At 39.2% G+C, this 23001-nt stretch overlaps 1 long non-coding RNA gene across 4 annotated transcripts; it reads left to right on the plus strand.

Moving 5' to 3' along the window:
* Positions 1–3992: 3992 nt before the first annotated feature.
* On the plus strand, positions 3993–13360 carry LOC137244781 (uncharacterized). Of its 4 annotated transcripts, none has more exons than XR_010951195.1 (11): positions 3993–4027; positions 4444–4492; positions 4554–5031; positions 5096–5322; positions 5383–5612; positions 5670–5986; positions 6040–6327; positions 6387–6565; positions 6621–6754; positions 10901–11285; positions 11345–13360. It is a non-coding gene; the product is annotated as an uncharacterized lncRNA (long non-coding RNA). The 4 variants fall into 4 exon arrangements; XR_010951194.1 differs by having other exon boundaries at positions 4007–4027; positions 4427–4492; XR_010951193.1 differs by lacking the exon at positions 3993–4027 and having other exon boundaries at positions 4058–4492.
* Positions 13361–23001: the final 9641 nt, after the last annotated feature.

Consider the following 23001-nt stretch of genomic DNA (forward strand, 5'->3'; position numbering starts at 1 on the left):
TTCATTTTTTAATCAACTAAACTGAGATTTTATAACAATTAGTATGCAGAAGTTGGGTAAATATGATAGTGACCCGTTGTTACCCCTTTAATACTTTTTTTACACACGCTACTACAATTCACTAACCCTAACAAACGGCTGAATTCTGTAATTCAGTCTCATCTCAAGTCTCTATATTTGAGATTTTCCTTTAGAGACAATTTTTGTGACTTGAGATGATTTCGGTATTCAGTAAACGAAAGTCACAAAAACAATTCACCATATCGACGAAATTCACCAAAATGACAATTTACACATACATTGAACAAATAATATAGCATTGCATTTTGTCAACGTAGCGTTGGTAATATTGTGGCTGAGCTTGCTAAGACGCCGATCACAATTTTTATAGAAAATCCCAAAGTGTGTAGGTTCGAATCTCAGCGCCACATAGAGTTCGATGTTTTTCTGTAAGTATTTTCTGTTTTTTTAAATTTTTTCTATGCTTATTTTAATTTTAGGAATAAAAAAATTATATTTAAAGCGTTTTTCGCAAATAATTTTCATACTTTTTCTGAAATTTTCACGTTTGTGATCTGCCTCGGCCCAGCTCACAAATTAGTGATTGCTTTTGTGAGGCTGGAGACGCGAGACAGCTTACAGAATGGCAAATTGTTTCAAAAGTGATTTTCACCCCAATTAGTCTCTAATAGTGGCTAGAGACGGCTTACTGAATTCAGCTGAAAGCCCGCGCATGCGCAGAACATACATTTGCACAGTTTCAGCAAATAATGATTGACAGAAAATTTGCACATTAGGATGATAGGAAGGTATTGATATAGAAGTGTTATATACCCTACAAGACAGGTACCCGTTACCAAATGGATTACTTAATCGTTACCAATAACTTGGTCACCAATTATCGTCTTAATGACTTTTACATTGCTGTCGTGAAAAAGGTAACGCATGCGCTCTCTTAAAATAGTGTACGTGTGACTCGCTTTCTCGCTCTTACCTATTGTGTTTTCGACATTCCTTCTCGCTCGAAGTTATTTACATTTTTAAGTTACTTCATTAGGTATGTTTTCGTTATCGCTAACCAAAACATATGCAACAACAACAACACGGGTAACTGGCCTATCGGTTACCCGTACTGGTTACCTTCTGTCAATTCGCTTTTTATATGAATGAAACGCGTCCCTTTTGTTTAAATAATATTTAATTATGAATAAATTATGTATACAATGGTTTTTACAAATAATTTCCTTAATTTTCTAGTAAACCTTACATATGTGCATATTTATACATATGTACAAACTACATACCTATGTAAAGACATAAACTCATTCGTAGTCGTGCACTTTCTGAAACCATTTTGAGTTTCGAAGCTCACACTGATGGTGCTCAATTTTTCCTGCGCGGGTGGTGTTGTTAGTATCAGTTTGCATAGATATGAGAATTGTATATATAATACCGGAATATATGCAGCCCCATTTCGTGCTATCAAAGTCGATTTGCAGGTGATGTTGAGCCTTTGAACTTGACTCTTTCCCATAATATGCGTGGTAGGGCCTTATATGTGATACTAAAAAGGCCGAGGGACAGTTGTCGCAGTTTTCTTGTAGTTTGAGCAAATGTACGTTCTTCTTACAGCCACAGATGGAATATTGCTATGCCCACATCGCCAAATCGAATTACCTAGAATGAAAAAGAAACGAATATCAGCAAGGATAGATAATAAGTTTTTAATATAACCGGAAGTGCTTAATAAATACAAAATACTCAAGGGGATTTCAGATAACCAGGATCAGGACCTGTAAAGTAAATTCAAGTGAACCTCCACCATGCCAAGGCATCTTCCGGTAGCGGGGGTACCCGAAGATTATAACAAGGGATAATTGATAGATGTTGGGGTAATATATAGTAAATTAGGCGTGCTACAAAAACAAAAACGAATAAATGCAGATGACTGTTTAATCCATTATGCGAAGTTCTTTGAATGGATGTGCACATTGAAACGGGCAAAGTACTGCTAAAACTGCTTTCCCCGAGTAACCCGGGAACGAATTGATATGACTACGTCTATTCTTCTTTAGTAGCAGTGCCGAACACCAATTCCCTTTTGGACAGGAAAGTAAACGTTTGGTTGTCTGCAAGTTTATCATATGCCAATACAGAACATACTCGTTTGCTGGATCTGAGCAGTACATCTAATTTTCCCAGATTTTCTGGGCTCAGCGAGGGTATCCTCCTGAATGGTGCATGTGTACCCTGCTGCCTTGCCTGGCCGCTCACCCAACAACACCAGGCACGACGGCTCCAGCGGGTTAGTGGGCTTAGAGTATACCCGTGGTAGCTATGCCTGTCGTAAGAGGCGACTAAAATACCAAATTGATTCAAGGGGTTTTGTAGCGCAATCCTTTCAATGAGTTGCCAGCGCAATATATAGCCTCTCCAACCCAATTGTCAACGTCACCTACCCGTGGCGAATCCTGTTTCTTTAACAGCCGAGGCTCTGGCGACCTCATGTTCCTTATGGATCTACATTTGAAGGCGCTTAGTTAGCTGACATCGCTTACTTAACCGGTAGATTCTAAAGTAAAAACCAAAACACAAAATATAGGTTAGGTTGAAGTGGCCGGTTCATGAGGATCCCACATAGACTGAATGAGTCCGTAGTGTTACCAGAAGTTTGTTTTAACGACCAAGCTGAAAACCCTACCAAGAACCAGGACCTATGTTATAAAAAAACTCCGTCCTCTTGACAAATACTAGAAGCTTCCTAGGACTTAAGCCACTTGCTGCTTCTAGATCTGACAGCTTTATCACTCCTAATAGCTGAAGCCTTAGCCTGGCAAGCGCAGGGCACGATATTTCTCAGGGGCCCGGTATTTCTCGGGGGGCCCGCTATTTAGAGGTACTAAGACATTTTTTTTAATTCAGGAGAGTCTTTAGTTGTTCCATGTGGAAATTTTAAGCCGAATTTCAAAAGCATCTTCAAAAAGCCTTCCAACAATACCACCAACTCTGTATCAAAGTCTAGATTATTTAAACGACTTCGATATCGGTACCGTGAATAATGAGATTTTGCGATCTGAAGAAGTCAACGAAATAATTCGTCGAGGTCATCAAAAGTGCCCTGTTATTTTTCCACGTGATTGTCATGACGAGGCATTTCCTACCTCGTTGTTAAACAGAATCTTGCCAAATGGAGAGAAAGTGGAGCGTCACTGGTTGGTGTGGAGTGCCAGTAGCAATGCTTTTTATTGCCTACCATGTCGCCTGTTAAGCACCAATACTTTAAATCGACCTAAAATTTGTTGTCCTGGCGAATATTCGAAATTCCAGGTATGGAAGAAGCTATACGCTAAATTGCCATCACACGAAAATACTGAAGATCACATTAAATGTTATATTCATTGGCGATCTTTACAAAACCTAATTCGAAAGGAGGCTACAATTGATACACTTATCAATGAACAGCTAATCACTGAAACTAAAAAGTGGAAAGAAATTTTATATAGAATTTTGGACACTATTTTTTTTCAAAAAGCGAAAGGATGGACATTTTTTGGGCATCTAAGATCTCATAAGCCATTATGATCCGATACTTAGAGATCATTTGGAGAAAGTTAGGATTTCACAATAGCAGCACAAACGTTTAAAAGTTCACTATCTTTCCCCAGACATTCAGAACGAGTTTATAGAAATTTGTGCAAAGCATGTGAGGGAAACTATATTAGATCAAGGCAAGAAAGCTAAGTATTTTGCTATTATCGTTGATGCTGTGCTTGATGCTAGTCACGTTGACTACCCTGCAAAAATCGTGTGACCAAAAACGCACACAAACACACAAATTTTTGACAGGGGTGACGATTTGGAATTAAAAATTCTTCAAACGAAATAGCATGTTGACAAATTTAGCTTTCCCACAATGTATCGTGCTCTCTCGCACCTAATATTTTTATAGGGATAGCAAAATACGTAATTTTTGCGTGCAAAAAAATTCGCCATTTCTAATTCAGCAGAGACAGCAAAACATTTGGTGGTCGAAAATTTTTTCAATTTTGAAAGTTTTAAATGGAATATCTCCGGAAATATTTAAAATTAACAGGGAGTTCTCCAGATCACATATATATATATTTTAAAGCTCGCAAACTTATAATTTAAAAGTAATTTGGTGTTAAAGTTTGCAAATTTCTATACAAATTTTATATGTGTATACGTATATATATGTGGCAGCACAGCTTTGTAATGTCATCAATAAAATATATGTATAGATATATATATATATGCATGTTGCTACAAAAGCGCGATTGATTTAATAAAAACATTTATAATAAATGAAAACAATGCAAAAATGAAATGTGAAATATACTAAAATGCAATTTAAGTTTATCGTTGCCAATTTATATAGATATTGATTGATTTTTGTGCTCATCGAAAGAATTCACAATTATATAGCACCATGCCGCGAATAATGATAAAAGGTGGTGTGTGGAGAAACACTGAGGTAAGCATTTGACGCGACTGGTTACTCTTGGCCGTTTATTAACTAAATTGATAACTTTCAGGATGAAATCCTCAAAGTAGCTGTAATGAAATATGGCAAAAACCAGTGGTCACGTATTGTATCACTGCTGCACCGCAAATCTGCCAAGCAATGTAAGGCACGCTGGTACGAATGGCTTGATCCTAGCTTAAAGAAGACAGAATGGTCACGCGAGGAGGATGAAAAGTTTTTGCATTTTGCCTAATTAATGCCAACACAATGGCGTACAATTGCGCCGATTATTTCAGAGGGTTAACTGGCACCAATTGTTCACACCAAATTGTTAGGTACACGATTCGCCACTGATAGGTGAGGTTGGCAATCACAACCCCTTGAATCATTTTGGTCGGCAGGTATGCCGCGGATATATTCTTGGCACTTGTTATTGATGGCTTTTATGATGCCACCAACACAATCTGGACAGACGCCAATGCTCAGTCAACCACCCAAGCCGTGTCAACCTCCAATACCCGGACACGTCCGGACGTCCTGGTTATAATGTATGCTAATACAACTAATAATTTACAAATTTGCTGATGATTATTTTTGTGTTATTTTCTTTAGCAACCACCTGCACCTGTTACTGGTAAATATCAACAGCCGCAACAGTATGATCAAGCCCAACGCCGTTTAGATCCCGATCAGATGCCAAATCCGATAAGCGTTATCATTGAAAATCAAAATAGCGCTGGTGGTGCTTTTATTACTAATGAACAGGGTTTATTACCACCATTGGTGACCACAAAATATGTGGTAGAAGATCAGGGTAACTCCTCGCCACGTTACGTTAGGTATCGATAATCGAAATTAATGTTTTGTTTGGCAATTACATTGATCTTCCTTCTTTGCAGGTCGTCTTTGTATTGCATACCTGCAACAGCTGATTTATTAAAAACAACAGCTTTGTCCATTACACTTACCGCCTCACCAATGCCACGAACGGAAGAGGGTGAATATGAGCCACCCATTGTAAATTTTGGTGAATTGGGTGCAATTAGATCTAATCGTTGCAAGGCTCAATAGCAACTTGTAGATGCTGGTCGTCGTTTCCAATGTCTAATGTGTAAAGTAACAAGAGATGGTAAAAAAATTCTTTCACTTTTACTTGTGTTCATTGATCCATATTTTTTGTCAACAGTGCCAACTGCATATTTCCAACATTTGGGCCATAGCGGACAGCGTGTCGATAAATATGAACGTCCTGAACTTGTATTGGGTACATGAGTATTTGTGTAAAAAATGCTTGGGTACCGATAGCTCTCATGGTAAACCTCAACTCATATCCACATCAATGCCTCGCATTCAATTGGGTTCACGTAGTATGGACAAGCATATTGTTGATTCCAGTGGTAAGGCCACAATTTCAAAAGATGGGGCAACCATTATGAAACTATTGGATATTGTGAATCCAGCCGTAAAACTCTAGTAGACATAGCCAAATTTCAAAATGCTGAGGTAAGTTTTTTGTTATATTAGAATGTGTAGAATAAAAATGTTTCTCTTATCAGGTCGGCGATGGCACCACTTCAGTAGTACTTTTAGCAGGTGAAATCTTAAAACAAGTTAAACCATATGTTGAGGAAGGCGTGCATGCACGTATCATCATTAAAGCTATACGTAAAGCATTATAATTATGCATGACCAAAATATGACATGGCTGTACATGTGGAAGCGCCAATCAAAGGAACAACAAAGTGCTTTATTGGAAAAATGCTCTGCCACAGCAATGGTCTCCAATGTCCAAGAGTATCAGAAAATTGTTAATGCTGAATGGCGTCTCCTGTACAATAAAATAGGTAAGTAAGGCGCCAATGTTGTGTTTTCTAAACTACTAATTGGTGATGTTGGTACACAGTATTTTGCAGATCGTGAAATGTTCTGTTAGTGTACCAGAAGAAGATTTGAAATGTACAATGAAAGCTTGTGGTGGAGCTGTTATGACTACAGTTAATGATATTAATTCAAGTGTTTCGGGTCAATGTGATTACTTTGAAGAACGTCAAGTTGGTGGTGAACATTTCAACATTTTCCAAGGTTTGATAGTGGGTTTGACATTAACTTAATTTTTATAGTTTATAATTATTTAAAGGTTGCGTTAATGCTAGAACATATACATTGATTTTACGTGGCGGTGCCGAACAATTTTTGAAAGAAACTGAGCTTCGTTACATGATGCTATAATGATTGTGCGGCGTACAATTAAACATGATTCTGTTGTTGCTGGTAAGTCAAAATACAAATTGACAAAAATTTCTAATCTTAAATTGTTAAGTAAAATTATGAAAAGATTGTGCCAACTCCGGAAGAAAAAACTATAAAATTTGTGTCAGTGAAATGATAATTATTGCTTTTGGTTGTTAGTTTTGAGGCATCGTCATCGAGTTCCTTCTGATCGTATATGCCGGTTCTTTTGCATTCTTTTACATGCATAAAGTGCCGTTTAATCCTTCCTCACCCTCTCCTCCACGTTGAGCTTCCATGACAGCTTACTGTCTAGGATCATTCCTAGATATTTTGTGCAAGGTTTCCCCGTAGGGTCGCCCCTCCTAACTTAGGCTTGGTCCAATTAGGGACCTTTGTAAACAAGACCATATGCAACGTCATCTGCGTAAACCGTGAGTTTTTCTGGTCCCTCGTAGAATCCCCTAAGCAGTTGGTTAATGACCAGCGTCCACAGCAGAGGTGATAGCACACGGAGTGCCCCTGTCCACTAATTTCGTGGCCGCGTACAATCCCCATTGCGATGTAATCTTACTGCAGTTTAACATGCAGTCGATCCATCTGGCTAAGGCTGGATGTACTTTAACTTAATTAAGACCATCAATAATCGCCCATTTAGAAAGCCCCGGCAATGCTTAAGAAGACTTCTAGAGCATATTCCTTATATTCCAGGGCTTTTTCTATGCTTATTACCACCCTATGCAATGCGGTGTCTACTGACTTGCCTTTGGTGTACGCCTGTTGTGTTGTGGAGAGCAGCTTTTCATCCACGTTGGATTTTATGTACACATCTATCAGCCTCTCAAAGGTTTTGAGCAGAAATTATGGGTCTATAATCTTTGGGATACACGTGACCGATCTTCCCCGGCTTTGGTAGGAAAGCTACACGAGCAGTTCTCCAAGAGTGCGGTACATGATTCAGTTTATGCACCCACCGAATATTATTTTAAGCCATCCCACGACCGCCCTACTTGAAACTTGTAGCATGGCCGGACATGTACCATCTGAGCCCTGCGATTTCACCACCACTACGAGGTCCTCAGTAGTGTAATTAGGCAGCATATATGAATGCAGATGTTTCCTTACCATTACTATAGCTCGCACCCGTCCTTGCGTTTGCGCATAGTAAACGCCAAATCCGCGCGCGCTAATTCCAGAAACCTTTCCTCCCGATGGAAGCCACGGCTCCTGGATCAGCGCGTTAGGAGGAGGAGTTCGCTCGACGCCACTTTACTGTGTTGGAGGTTTATCTATATGACTCGCAGTACCAATGGGCTGCTTGTCCCCCTCCAGCACCTTCATCGTGGTATGACCGTGAGCTAAGGGAACTGCACAAAAGAAAAATTGAATTCTATAATACTGCTAGAAATACTGGCAACTGGGTGGATTATAATGGCATAAAAAAAAGATATAAAAAAACTGTTATGTATAAAAAGAAGAAATATATGGAAGATAAAGTGCTCGATAGTGCAGGAGACATGAAGCGGATGTGGAAGTCTTTAAAACATCTTGCTGAGCTCACCGATGACAGAAAGGTCGTTAGCAAAATAGTAATTAACGGTGAATGCCTCGAGAAGGAATACGATATAGCCAATGCCCTAAATACATTTTTTATACAGAGCATAGCTGAAATTAATGATAGCATTGAAATAATTCCGATTGCGGCAGAAACAATTGTAAATAATGCAATTGAAACTTTTCAATTCACCGACGTAGAGTTAGATGATATAATGAACATTTCTAAATCTTTTAGAAACAAATATGGTGGAAAAAAGCTTTTGTCGGAGGGGGTATTTAAAGATGCCATGATTTACATTGCTCACTTCTACAAAGATATAATAAATGAATCAATAAACAGTAGCATTGTTCCAAATTGCTGGAAAGTATCAACTATAGTACCTGCGGAAAAAGTCAAAAATACAGTAAGGCCAGAGGAACTGCGCCCAATTAATACGCTACCCGCAGATGAAAAAATTATGGAAACGGTGGTTAAAAATCAATTAGTGGCATATCTAGATAAATACCAAATTATTATACCTGAACAATCTGGGTTTAGGAAAAGCCATTCTTGCGAAACCGCACTGAATATGGTTATTGCGGAATGGAAAGAGGATATAACTGATAAGAAAGTTGTGATCTCAGTCTTTTTAGACTTAAAACGTGCTTTTGAAACTGTGGATAGAGAGGAACTGCTGAATGTTATGTTTAATAATGGGATAAGAGGAAAATCCTTGGAATGGTTCAGAAGCTATTTGAGTAATAGAAAACAGAAGACGATAATTGGAAGTGCAGTTTCACCGGTTGCTGATGTACATATTGGGCTACCGCAAGGTTCAGTATTGGCACCGCTATTGTTTACAATATATATTAACGATATTAAAGAATGCTTGAAATATTGCAATATTCGACTATTTGCGGATGATGCATTGATAACCATTAGTGAAAGAAGTGAGGGCTTTGCGGTATCGAAAATGCAAGAAGACTTAGACTCCCTTTACAAATGGCTATGCCATAGAAAGTTGAAAGTGAACGTGGATAAAACCAAAAGTATGATATTTTGCAAAAATCAAAGCATTATGGGTGCCAATACCCTTAGCAATATTACTCTGAAGATAAGAAATGTTGAAATTCAGCAAGTAGACAAGATCAAATACCTAGGAGTCTGGATCGACAAAAACCTTAGATTTGGAGAACACATAAATTATTTAGAAAACAAAATTGCAAAAAAAATTGGTTTTATGTACAGAACTTGTAAATATATTAGTCAACGACACAAATTATTAGTGTATCGATCAATTATTGAACCGCACTTTATCTATTGTCCAACAATCCTGCTATTAGCAAATGACACACAAATAAAAAAACTGCAGATACAACAAAACAAGGCAATGCGATTAATTTTAAAATGTTCGCTTAGAACACCAAAAACTACAATGCTAAATATGTTAAACTGGCTCAGTGTAAAACAGTCGATATATTATTTCACATTGAAATTTATACATCATATGAAATTAGGAATAACACCGAATTATCTGAACGGGAGAATACATTTTAATCATGAAATACATAACTATGGAACTAGAAGCAGCGGAAATATAAGACTGCCTAGAGTAAGAACGGAGTTCGCGAAGAAGACTTGAGAATATATAGGTTATAAAATGTACAATGAATTACCAAATGCGATAAAAGACTGTGAAAATATTAATAAGTTTAAAGCAAAATTATTTTTATACTGTAAGTCATTAAGCATGTAATGTATACAATTTATTTATATATATATATATATATTTTTTTACCTTGAACTAGGTCTTAAAGACCGTAAATAAATAAATTATTATTATTAATTATTATCCACCATCTCAAAACGAGCGTTCGTGCCCTGCCTTTGGAGGTTTGGAACCACTTCCTCCAGCCATCGCAAGCTCGCGATGTTGTCGCACGCTATCATCTTCATACCATTATACCATCCCCCGAATCAAAGGTTAGAAGGAGCTTACTTGGTTATTCCCGCATCATCTTAAGCATTAAGCTAATAAGCTCCTTTTCTACAGATCTGGAGATCGGCTAAGACCTCACACCAACGACGATTTTCGTTACAATTGCTAGTGCATGCTCTCCAAGATGTAGATCCTGATCGAAAGTCACACCCAAAATTTTAGGGTGTAAGACAGTCGGTAGGGTAATGCCATATGGTCGACATTTGGCGCGGTCATGTTTTAAATAAGGTCACCGATGATTTGGTTGGTGACAATATCAGGTTTCGCGAGGCGACAAAACTGGAGAGATTGGGGAGATAGCTGGTTATTTTATTACAAAGCTCATCGATGTAGGAAACAATAGCATAGGGTTAGAAGCAATAGTGACTCCTGGTGGTAAAGGTAGCTATTGATATGTAGAAGTTAAGCAGAAGTTTGAATATGAGTTTTTTAAGTTATAGCAAAAAAAAGCGTTGAGGATTTTTGATATCTTACCAGGTACCTTCGTACATGTTTCTAAGAATGAAGAATAAAACCTATTCAAACTCAATTTTCACCAGGACAAAGCCGCTGAGACTTCGCTATACTTTAACATACAATACGTTACCCCATTTTAGCACAACTATCATTTTTTGATTTTATTAAATTTTATAAAATGTTTCTTCCTCTACAGTTCTATTTCGGTATGGGATGGTAAATATGGCTTTCGCATTTTCTCCATCAATAACTGTGAAAAGGTGGAAGAAATCTATGCGTGTAAATCTCACATATTATCTTGGTCGAGCGTTTCTTCAATAGCTCTCTAGTGGTGATGGTGACAGCAGAGAAACCCAACTGTTTACAAATGTTACACTTCAAAAAGAATCAAAATATCTGCCATTGCGTCTACGGCTCAAATACCCACAGTATATGAATGAATCGATTGCACCTAATTGTCTGCCTAACGGATAGTATACATATTCGTCAAATCGAAAATATTGCACCAAACGAACTGGGTCTGAATACTGAAACAGTACACATATTCAAAATCGATGAGGAGGCTGTGATGATGGTATAGGGTGAGTTGTTGAATAACATACGAAAACCACTTTAACCCATATATATATTTGCATTACAGCTAAAGCGTTACAAACAGCAAAAATTGCTGGCGCCAAGCAATTGGAAAAGGCGGTGAAGCTTTCATCACACCGTACGGATGGTGTAAAGTTAGAAACTGCTGTTGTAACAGCTGCCACGGGCACAACGGTCATCTCCGACTATCGATCGAAGACAGTATAATCATATCTTTTGCCAACACAGGTTAGCGATGTGCATGCACAGGAAATGATTTCAATTGGAAAACAAAAATCAATTAAGAGAGTTGATTTATTATATAGTATTTACTTTTCTTTATATCAACAGTATTAATTTAAGTTGCAATATCACGTACATATATAATAAGGGATGTGATACGATTGCTGTCGGAATTAGATTTGAAACCAATCAATACTCCTGCTATGGGTTGTAGAATTATTGTTTGAATAATTAGATTTAGAACAATAATAAGTCTGACTTAATTACAAGTCGTACATTTTTAAGTTCATCAATTATGACAGCAATCGGATTCCACGACACCTTTGAATATTCTTGATCTGAAAAAAGAGTAAACCTAATCTGAATTTCTACTAAGCTTTAAGTTGTAGATTATTCAAATAATTGGAGTTTTTTCTAAAGCTTAAAATTATTTTCTGCTCGCTTAGAAAAGATTTCAATTGGAAAACAAAAACCAATTAAGAGAGTTTATGTTATTATTAAAGTACTTACTTTTCTTTATATCAATTGTATTAATTTAAGTTGCAATATCACGTACATATATAATAAGGGATGTGATACGATTGCTGTCGGAATTAGATTTGAAACCAATCAATACTCCTGCTATGGGTTGTAGAATTATTGTTTGAATAATTAGATTTAGAACAATAATAAGTCTGACTTAATTACAAGTCGTACATTTTTAAGTTCATCAATTATGACAGCAATCGGATTCCACGACACCTTTGAATATTCTTGATCTGAAAAAAGAGTAAACCTAATCTGAATTTCTACTAAGCTTTAAGTTGTAGATTATTCAAATAATTGGAGTTTTTTCTAAAGCTTAAAATTATTTTCTGCTCGCTTAGAAAAGATTTCAATTGGAAAACAAAAACCAATTAAGAGAGTTTATGTTATTATTAAAGTACTTACTTTTCTTTATATCAATTGTATTAATTTAAGTTGCAATATCACGTACATATATAATAAGGGATGTGATACGATTGCTGTCGGAATTAGATTTGAAACCAATCAATACTCCTGCTATGGGTTGCAGAATTATTACTTGAATGATTAGATTTAGAACAATAATAAGTCTAACTCAATTACTAGTCGTACATTTTGAAGTTCATCAATTACGACAGCAATCGGATTCCACGACACCTTTGAATATTCTTGATCTGAAAAAAAAAGAGTAAATCTAATCTGAATTTCTAATTAGCTTTAAGTTGTAGATTTAAATTGATTCAAATAATTGCAGTTTTTTCTAAAGCTTAAAATTATTTTCTGTTCGCTTGGAAAAGATTTCAATTGGAAAACGAAAACCAATTAAACGAGTTTATTTGTTATTAAAATACTTACTTTTCTTTATATGAACTGTATTAATTTAAGTTACAATTTCATGTGCATATATAATAAGGGATGTCGTGATACGATTGCTGTCGGAATTAGATTTGAAACCAATCAATACTCCTGCTAAGGGTTGCAGAATTATTGCTTGAATGATTAGATTTAGAACAATAATAAGTCTGACTCAATAGTCGTACATTTTTAAGTTCTTCAATTACGAGAGCAATCGGATTCCATGACACCTTTGAATATTTTTGATCTGAATTTATACTAAGCTTTAAGTTGTAGATCATTCAAATAATTGGAGTTTTTTCTAAAGCTTAATATTATTTTTTTGCTCGCTTAGAAGAGATTTCAATTGGAAAACAAAAACCAATTAAGCGAGTTTATTTATTATTAAAGTTCTTCTGTTTTATATGAACTGGATTAATATAAGTTCCAATTTCATGTACATATATAATAATATTGAAAATAATAAATATTGAAAATTCAATTTTTTGGTTCATATTTTATTCATATGGCTGCTCCAGGTAGAGTAAATCTGCAGGTAAAATTCACGTTATATGGCGGTTATATAAACGGTAAAACCGCAGTAAAATTGATTGTCAAATGACTCGCAAATGTAGAGTGAAATGACGGAAAAATGACCGCCATTTGACGAGCATTGTGGCGTGTGTGAGCAGCACAGTACTATGCTCACATCCTATAGGTGGGAGCGGAATGCACTATCACATTAATAGGAACGAAACGGAAAATTTGGTCACAAAACCTAATCCGCCCATGCAAAAATGACTATGAATATAACCGCTGCAGAAAGTCACAATGACCGTAAAATGACTAGTAAAATGACGTGGAGCATTTTTGCAGGGTACGTTCATTTTGTGCTCATGATTTGCCATACATGATTGAAGATTGTCGTGCACAAGGGTACGATAACGGCGCCAATATGAAAGGAGCTTACAACGGAGCACTACGTCACATTATCGACAAACACTCGAATGCTGATTACTCGCCTTGTGCAACCCGCAGCTATGATAGCGTTTTCTTTTCTGGATAAAGTGTTAAGCAAGCGTTGTTGTTCTATTCTAAAAAACAGGCAACGCCTTTACGGGGTATTTCGTTCTTTTGTGAAAATTCTTGCCTGCTCGCAACGCAAAAGCGTTACAATTTTACCCTGTATAAAATGGCGTTGTGGCAGTGCAACTTTGTGAAACTCTCAATTCGCTCTTAAGTTCCACATATACTCTGTTAATATGCGGGAATTTGGTGAGTTGAAATGTTCTTTGTATGCACTATAAATGTTGACCATTTTCTGGGGTAGGAGTAACTCTATTGTTGTTGTTGTTGTTATAGTGATAAGGTTGCTCCCCGAAGGCTTTGAGGAGTATTATCGATGTGATGGTCCTTTGCCGGATACAGATCCGGTACGCTCCGGTACCACAGCACCATTAAGGTGCTAGCCCGACCATCTCGGGAACGATTTATGTGACCACATTAAACCTTCAGGCCATCCCCTCCCTCCCCAACCCAAGTTCCATGACGAGCTTGGGGTCGCCAGAGCCTCGTCTGTTAGTGAAACAGGATTCGCCGCGGATAGGTGAGGTTGACAATTAGGTTTGGGGAAGCTATATATTGCGCTGGCAACCTGCAGGGTTGCGCTACACAGCCCCTGGAATCTGATATTTTAGTCCCCTCTTACGCATACGACAGGCATACCTACCGCGGGTATATTCTGACCCCCTAACCCGATGGGGTAGAGTATTACCATTTACTTGGGCAACAATTTATTTCAGAAAAGAAAACGCTATCAATTTATTTGGTGTTGATGCTGCAGAATGTTATACGGCTGCAATTATTTTCTTCGGCAGCACTCCACAACGATGTGACATCCTCAAAAAAAATGTTCCTAGCTCTCTTCATAGTCTTTCACGCAAAAGCCAAATTTGACTGCGCAAGCATACGGCCATGTTACCGGCATTCTCAAGTACATCAGCAAGTTCGAATGTATTTTGATGTTCAATTTGGTTCAAAATACTGACTACCATTAATGAAAGAAACGTGGTCCTCCAAGCGAGAGACGCCACCACAGAGGTTGAGGTCCGACATCTAGATGCCTTATTAGCTGATTTGAAGTTGATCAGGAACCAATGGGAAACAATTTTAAACGAATGCAAAACAGTTGCTATTCAATTTTACATCTCGCCAAAGTTTCCGGACATTCGAAAGAGAAAACCCAAAAGGCGTTCTGAAGATAATTTAAATGAGATGATTACGGATGATTCAGAGTCTGATTTCAAAAACAATACATTCTTGGTGATCGTTGATTCGGTAATCACTGGCATTACTGAACGATTTGCAGCTATGAGAATTTTTTGAAACTACGGTTCGGGCGAGCGCAGCAAAATTTGTCGAAAAATACAAGTCGGACATTTCTCAAAGCTTAGAATGTGAAATAGTTCACTTGAAACACATTTACGAAGCAAATTTTGATAAAGGTCTGTCACCATTAGAATTGCTAAATGTCGTCTATTTTCAAAATATGTATACAATTTTCCCCTTCCTTTTGTATTGGTTTACGAACCTTTTGCACTTTACCTGTTGTTGTTGTTGTTGTTGTTGTTGTTGTAGCAATGCTCGCCCCACCTAATAGCCGAGACCGATCACAAATTGTCATCAATATCCTCTAACGGGAGTCCAAGGAAACTTGCGTTTCAACAGGGGTGGACCATAAGGAAAGGGGTGTTAGAGGCGTTGGTTCCACATTACAATTAAAGAGATGGTTGGTGTCATGTGGGGACACATTGCAAGCGGGGCATATATTTTGTATGTCGGGGTTGATTCTGGATAGGTAAGAGTTTAACCTGTTACAGTATCCAGAACAAAGTTGAGCAAGAGTGACACGCGTTTCCCTGGGGAGTATGCGTTCCTCTTCCGCGAGTTCTGGATATTTTTCTTCAAGTACTGGATTCACCGGGCAATTCCCGACATAAAGGTCCGACACCTGTCTATGGAGTTCACCAAGGACCTGCTTGTGTTTTTTCGCTTCATACGGCTGGGTTCTCAGGTGCCGTATTTCCTCAAAATGCTTACGGAGATGACTCCTTAGGCCCCTAGGCGGTGCTGGTTCGTCAATCAGATGTCTGTTGGGATGCCCAGGTTTCTGGGTATTCAACAGAAACTGTTTGGTGAGCATCTCATTTCTCTCCCTGATGGGGAGTATTCTCGCCTCATTATGCAGATGGTGTTCTGGGGACATAAGAAGACAGCCCGTGGCGATTCTGAGAGCAGTATTTTGGCAGGCCTGTACTTTCTTCCAGTGGGTAGTTTTTAGGCTTGGCGACCATATGGGTGACGCGTAGCACGTAATCGGCTGGCTAATTGCTTTGTATGTGGTCATGAGCGTTTCTTTATCTTTTCCCCAGGTACTGCCAGCAAGGGATTTGAGGATTTTATTACGGCTCTGAATTCTCGGAACAATTGCGGTTGCGTGCGCACCAAAATGTAGATCCTGATCAAACGTCACACCCAAGATCTTGGGGTGTAGGACAGTCGGTAGCGTAGTGCCATCGACGTGGATGTTCAATATGGTCGACATTTGGGGCGTCCATGTTGTAAATAAGGTCGCGGAAGATTTAGTCGGTTACAATGCCAGGTTTAGCGAGGTGAAAAAACTGGAGAGATCAGGGAGATAGCCGTTTATTTTATTGCATAGCTCATCGATCTCTGGGCCTGGGCCTGTGGCCATTATTGTGCAGTTATCGGCGTAGGAAACGATTGTGACTCCTTCCGGTGGTGAAGGTAGCTTAGATATGTAGAAATTAAACAAGAGTGGGGATAGGACACCATCCTGTGGCACCCCTTGTTTTATTCTCCTTGATTTTGATGTTTTGTTTCTGAATTGCACCGATGCCTGCCGACCACCCAGATAATTTGCGGTCCACCTTTTAAGACATGGGGGAAGGGTAGACCCTTCCAGGTCTTGCAGTAATGAGCCATGGTTGACCGTATCAAAGGCTTTTGATAGGTCTAGCGCTACGAGTACTGTTCTATGGTAGGGGTATTGATTCAAACCGCAATTTATCTGGGTGCTAATGACATTTAGCGCGGAGGTAGTGCTATAAAGTTTTCTGAAGCCATGCTGATGAGGGGCTAGCTGCAATTGTGCTTGGAAATAAGGGAGCAAAATGGCTTCAAGCGTCTTTGCCACTGGCGATAGGAGAGATATCGGACGATATGACTCACCTACGTTAGCTGGTTCCCAGGCTTTAGTAGCGGGACCACCTTGGCCATTTTCCATTTCTCGGGTATGGCAAAGGTGGAGAGAGACAGGTTGAAGACATGCGCTAAATATTTGAAACCCTCTTTCCCTAGGTTTTTAAGCATCGGCATGGCTATGCCGTCTGGGCCCACTGCTTTGGATGGTTTAGCGCGACCAATGGCGTCCTCAACCTCTCTAGCGGTGATGGTGATTGGTGACGCGCTGAATTTGTGTTTATGTGTGTGTCTATAGGCTCTCCGTCTACCTTTGTCGACCGTAGGATGCATTATATATTGTCGGCAGAAAGCGCTCGCGCATTTTTCCGCATCCGACAGCACCTTATCGCCAAAGGCGATGGAAACTTTGTCTTTGTGCTTAGTCGGATTCGATAGGGACTTTACGGTGGACCAAAGTTTACCTACACCGGTAGAGAGGTTACAACCTCTTAGGTGCTCTTCCCATTTCGCCCGCTTGTGCTCGTCCACAAGCAATCTGATGCGTTGGTTTATATCCCTTATTTGGGAGTCGCCTGGATCAAGCTGTCTTATAAGGTCGCGTTCCCTCGCTAAGCTCGCGGCCTCCGCCGGGAAGTGGGGCCGGATTTCGGCAATTCTCCCGGCGGGAATGAAATGTGCCGAGGCGGATTCAATGACCCTACGGAAGGCACGCTCCCCTTGGCGGGCATCAGTCGGGATAGGGAGGGCAGCAAAGCTGCTGTCTGTTGCAGATTTATATTCTTCCCACTTTCCTTTTTTGAAGTTTATGAAAGTGCGTTTTTCGGTGACGATGAAGTCGGCGGTACGCTCGAACGAAATAAGTATGGGCAGGTGGTCGGATGCCAATGTTACCATCGGCTGCCAGTTGACGCAGTTTACGAGTTCTGCGCTCACGATTGAGATATCTGGCGAGCTATGACAGCTTCCTACCATACGTGTGGGGGCGTCTCCGTTTATTGTGCAGAACGTCGTTTCTTCTATTTGATCCGCCAACATCTCACCCCTACTGTCCGCCCGCAAGTTTGAATGCCATAGGTCGTGATGGGCATTGAAATCGCCTAAGATAATGCGATTGTTGCCAGTGAGTAAGGCCTCGATTTTAGGGCGGTATCCACTGGGGCAACAGGTGACAGGAGGGATGTAGATGTTGATGATTTCTAGATTTGCATTGCCTGACCGGACAGATAGGCCTTGACGTTCTAAGACATTGTCCCTGCGGTCGATGCCAGGATCAAATATATGATACCTGTCACTGTATCTAGTGCAGAACGTTCCTTCAGCGTCCTTTCAAGAATGAAAGACTTTCATAGATCGTGTTCATCTAAAGAGCGAGTTTTAGGACTTGCCACGCTTTGTGTTGCATCCGTTTTGGCAAGACAGTTAAATTTTGATATTATTATAAAAAAAGCAAGTAAACCCACTCTTTGATATCCGAACATTCTATATTGAATAATTAAAATTTATAATCATCATTAAATTTATCAGAAATGTATGAAAATGTTACCAAATAACTAGAAAAGATTATTTGAAATAATATGTGGCTGTTAAAAGAGAATTTTATTTCTACTTTATAATAAAATAAAACAAATAGTAAATATTCTGGGTTAATTTTATTGTCAGCTCTTAGCCAAAAATCATTTAGTTGTTGTGGCAAACATTTTTTTTGATGTAATCCATCAATAATGATTTATGAATGAAACGTCATTAATTCACGTTAATCAAATGTATTAGTGGATTTTTTATAGGGGGCCCGTAAATTTTTTTAGTCCCGGGCCCGGATTTTCTCTCTACGGCCCTGGTTCGAAGACGCCAGAGGGGATTGAAGCCAGAGCCTCCGGACCCAGAGCAAAAATATCAGTATCTCTAAAAGCACATACGAGCAGCTTTCAAGCGGAAGTATTCGCCATATGTTGGTGCGCTAAGCTGAACCTTCAGCGCTGATACTCCAATGAAACAATTGCCATACTCTGTCAGACAGTCAGGCCCCACTAAAGGCAATTGTGGCGTTCGAAAGAAAGTCAGCACTGGTCCTTGGGTGCACAACGTAGTACTGTTGCACGTAGTACTGCATGAACCAAACAACAGATCTCGCATTAAAGACAACTACAACAAGTAAGGAAGGCTAAGTTCGGGTGTAACCGAACATTACATACTCAGTTGAGAGCTATGGAGACAAAATAAGGAAAATCACCATGTAGGAAAATGAACCTAGGGTAACCCTGGAATGTGGTTGTATAACATGTGTATCAAATGGAAGGTATTAAAGAGTATTTTAAGAGAGAGTAGGCCATAGTTCTATGGATGGACGCCATTTAGGGATATCGCCATAAAGGTGGACCAGGGCTGACTCTAGAATTTGTTTGTACGATATGGGTATCAAATGAAAGGTGTTACTGAGCATTTTAAGAGGGAATGGGCCTTAGGTCTATCGGTGGACGCCTTTTCGAGATATCGCCATTGAGGTGGACCAGGGGTGACTCTAGAATGTGTTTGTACGATATGGGTATCAAATGAAAGGTGGTAATGAGTATTTTAAAAGGGAATGGGCTTTAGTTTTATAGGTGAACGCCTTTTCGAGCAATCGCCATAAAGGTGAACCAGGGGTGACTCTAGAATATGTTTGTACGATATGGGTATCAAATAAAAGCTGTTAATGAGTATTTTGAAAAGGAGTGATCCTTAGTTCCATAGGTGGACGCCGTTTCGAGATATCGCCATAAAGGTGGACCAGGGGTGCCTCTAGAATGTGTTTGTACGATATGGGAATCAAATAAAAGGTGTTACTGAGCATTTTAAGAGGGAGTGGGCATTAGGTCTATAGGTGGCCGCCTTTTCGAGATATCGCCATAAGGGTGGGCCAGGGGTGACTCTAGAATGTTTGTACGATATGGGTATCAAATGAAAAGTGTTACTGAGCATTTTAAGAGGGAGTGGGCAGAGGTCTATAGGTGGACGCCTTTTCGATATATCGCCATTAGGGTGGGCCAGGGGTGACTCTAGAATGTTTGTACGATATGGGTATCAAACGAAAGGTGTTACTGAGCATTTTAAGAGGGAGTAGGCATTAGGTCTATAGGTGGACGCCTTTTCGAGATATGGCCATTAGGGTGGGCCAGGGGTGACTCTAGAATGTGTTTGTACGATATGGGTATCAAATGAGTATTTTAATAGGGAGTAATCCTTAGTTCTATAGGTGGACGCCTTTTCGAGATATCGCCATTAGGGTGGGCCAGGGTGACTCTAGAATGTGTTTGTACGATATGGGTATCAAATGAAAGGTGGTAATGAGTATTTTAAAAGGGAGTAATCCTTAGTTCTATAGGTGGACGCCTTTTAGAGATATCGCCATAAAGGTGGACCAAGGGTGACTCTAGAATGTGTTACTGAGCATTTTAAGAGGGAGTGGGCATTAGGTCTATAGGTGGACGCCTTTTCGAGATATCGCCATTAGGGTGGGCCAGGGGTGACTCTAGAAAGTTTGTACGATATGGGTATCAAACGAAAGGTGTTACTGAGCATTTTAAGAGGGAGTGGACATTAGGTCTATAGGTGGACGCCTTTTCGAGATATCGCCATTAGGGTGGGCCAGGGGTGACTCTAGAATGTTTGTACGATATGGGTATCAAACGAAAGGTGTTACTGAGCATTTTAAAAGGGAGTGGGCATTAGGTCTATAGGTGGACGCCTTTTCGAGATATCGCCATTAGGGTGGGCCAGGGGTGACTCTAGAATGTGTTTGTACGATATGGATATCAAATTAAAGGTATTAATGAGGGTTTTAAAAGCGAGTGGCCCTTAGATGTAAATGTGAGGGCGTTCTCGCGATATCGACCAAAATGTGGACAAGGTGATCCAGAAAATCATCTGTCGGGTACTGCTAATTTATTTATATATGCAATACCACTAACAGTATTCCTGCCAAGATTCCAAGGGCTGTTGATTTCGCCTTGTAGAACTTTTTCATTTTCTTCTACTTAATATGGTAGGTGTCACACCCATTTTACAAAGTTTTTTCCAAAGTTATATTTTGTGTCAATAAACCAATCCAGTTACCAATCGATATCGATAAAGTGGGCGTGGTTGTGGTCGGACTTCGGCCATTTTTTATAATTTTTTCGAAATTTTCGAAATCGAAAAAGTGGGCGTGGTTATAGTCAGATATCGTTCATTTTAAATAGCGATCTGAGATGAGTGCCCAGGAATCTACATACCAAATTTCATCAAGATACCTCAAAATTTACTTAAGTTATCGTGTTAACGGACAGACAGACAGACGGACATGGCTCAATAAAATTTTTTTCGATACTGATGATTTTGATATATGGAAGTCTATATCTATCTCGATTCCTTTATACCTGTACAACCAACCGTTATCCAATCAAAGTTAATATACTCTGTGAGCTCTGCTCAACTGAGTATAAAAAGTAAAACTTCTGCTCTGACGTCACGCTTTTGAAATATGTTTCAAATGAAGTGAAATGTAATAAAAGGGAAGGGCAAAAAAACAAAGCAAATAGTTTGAATTCAACTTTTATTGATATTTTTTGAAATTTCTATAGGAAAAACTAAATTCAAATAATTAATTTATGTGAGACATTAGCAATGGATTTTAGAAACCGCGCCGAAAAATTGTCAGTGGTTAGTGTTCATTCCTATACATTTCTAAGGCGCAATTAAATCCATAAGTTACTTTCTGCCAGCGTTTGGGGGAATGATAAAGAGCCATTGTTTTCAAGGCGATTGGCCAGCCGCCTGACTTAAGTGAAACTCAACGGAGAAGGTTGCAGGCCTGTTAGAATTCTTCGAACATACCTGCGGAGGAATGTCGCCTTATGACTCCTTAACATCATTCACATAGTGACGCTAAAGGGGCTCACTGCCAAAGAGTGTATTAATCTGCGAAAAACGAAGACATCCCAGCAAATAACATACAATGATTTACACAATTCTACATTCATGTGAAAGAAAAACCACGAGGAGTCTAATCCACACAGTGTCCTTTTTTATTCCCCCACTGTGAGCTCCATAATTCAAACTGCTTAAAAATATATTTTTGATATCGACACAAATGGGGGGCGGATGCGGAGATATCCCGATGTCTGATATCAAGATAGAATGCCTTAAATGTGATGCATTTCCGTTTGGTTGTTGTTGTAGCAGTGCTTTGCCCCATCTAATAGGTGCAATCACTCAGAAATTGCCATATCCTCGGAAATTTGGTGTTTAAACAATTTTGTACCAAAGGCGTTGGTTCCACATTGGAACTGAAAAGGTGGTTGGTGTCGTACATGCAGGACATACATTATGTATATAGGGGTTGATTCTGGATAGAGAAGAGTTTCACCTATACGGTATTCAGCTGGAAGTTGTGCCAGAGTGATTCCCCGGGGATTTGGCTTTCTTCAACGGGGAGCTTCGGATATTGGACTCTGAGAACGGGGTTAGCCTGGCATTTATCGGCTAGGACATTTCCGATGCTTTTTTGGTTCACGTGGTGAATATGGTCGCTGAAGAATTGGCCGATGATAATGCCAAATTTCATAAGGCGAAAAAACACGAAAGGCTAGGAAGATAGTTGTTAATTTTACAGCAAAGCGCATAGATGAAAAGGCAGGACCTGTTGCAAGTATCGTGTAAGCATTGGCGTAGAAAACAATGGTAAGTGCTTCGGGTGGGAAAGTCAGCTTCGATGTGTAATAATTATACAATAGTGGGGATGGAACACGCCCTGCGGCATTCCTTAATTAATATTTCATGGTTTTGATGTTAGGTTCCTGAACTGGACAAAATACTTTGCATCACCACAGACGATTAAAAGTTCTTTGGCTTAGAATTTGATTGAAAATAATAAACATTCGCAAGGAAAAAATTAACTTGCAC

Source organism: Eurosta solidaginis, chromosome 3 (genome assembly GCF_040869045.1).
Source record: "Eurosta solidaginis isolate ZX-2024a chromosome 3, ASM4086904v1, whole genome shotgun sequence".
NCBI classification, from domain to species: domain Eukaryota; kingdom Metazoa; phylum Arthropoda; class Insecta; order Diptera; family Tephritidae; genus Eurosta; species Eurosta solidaginis.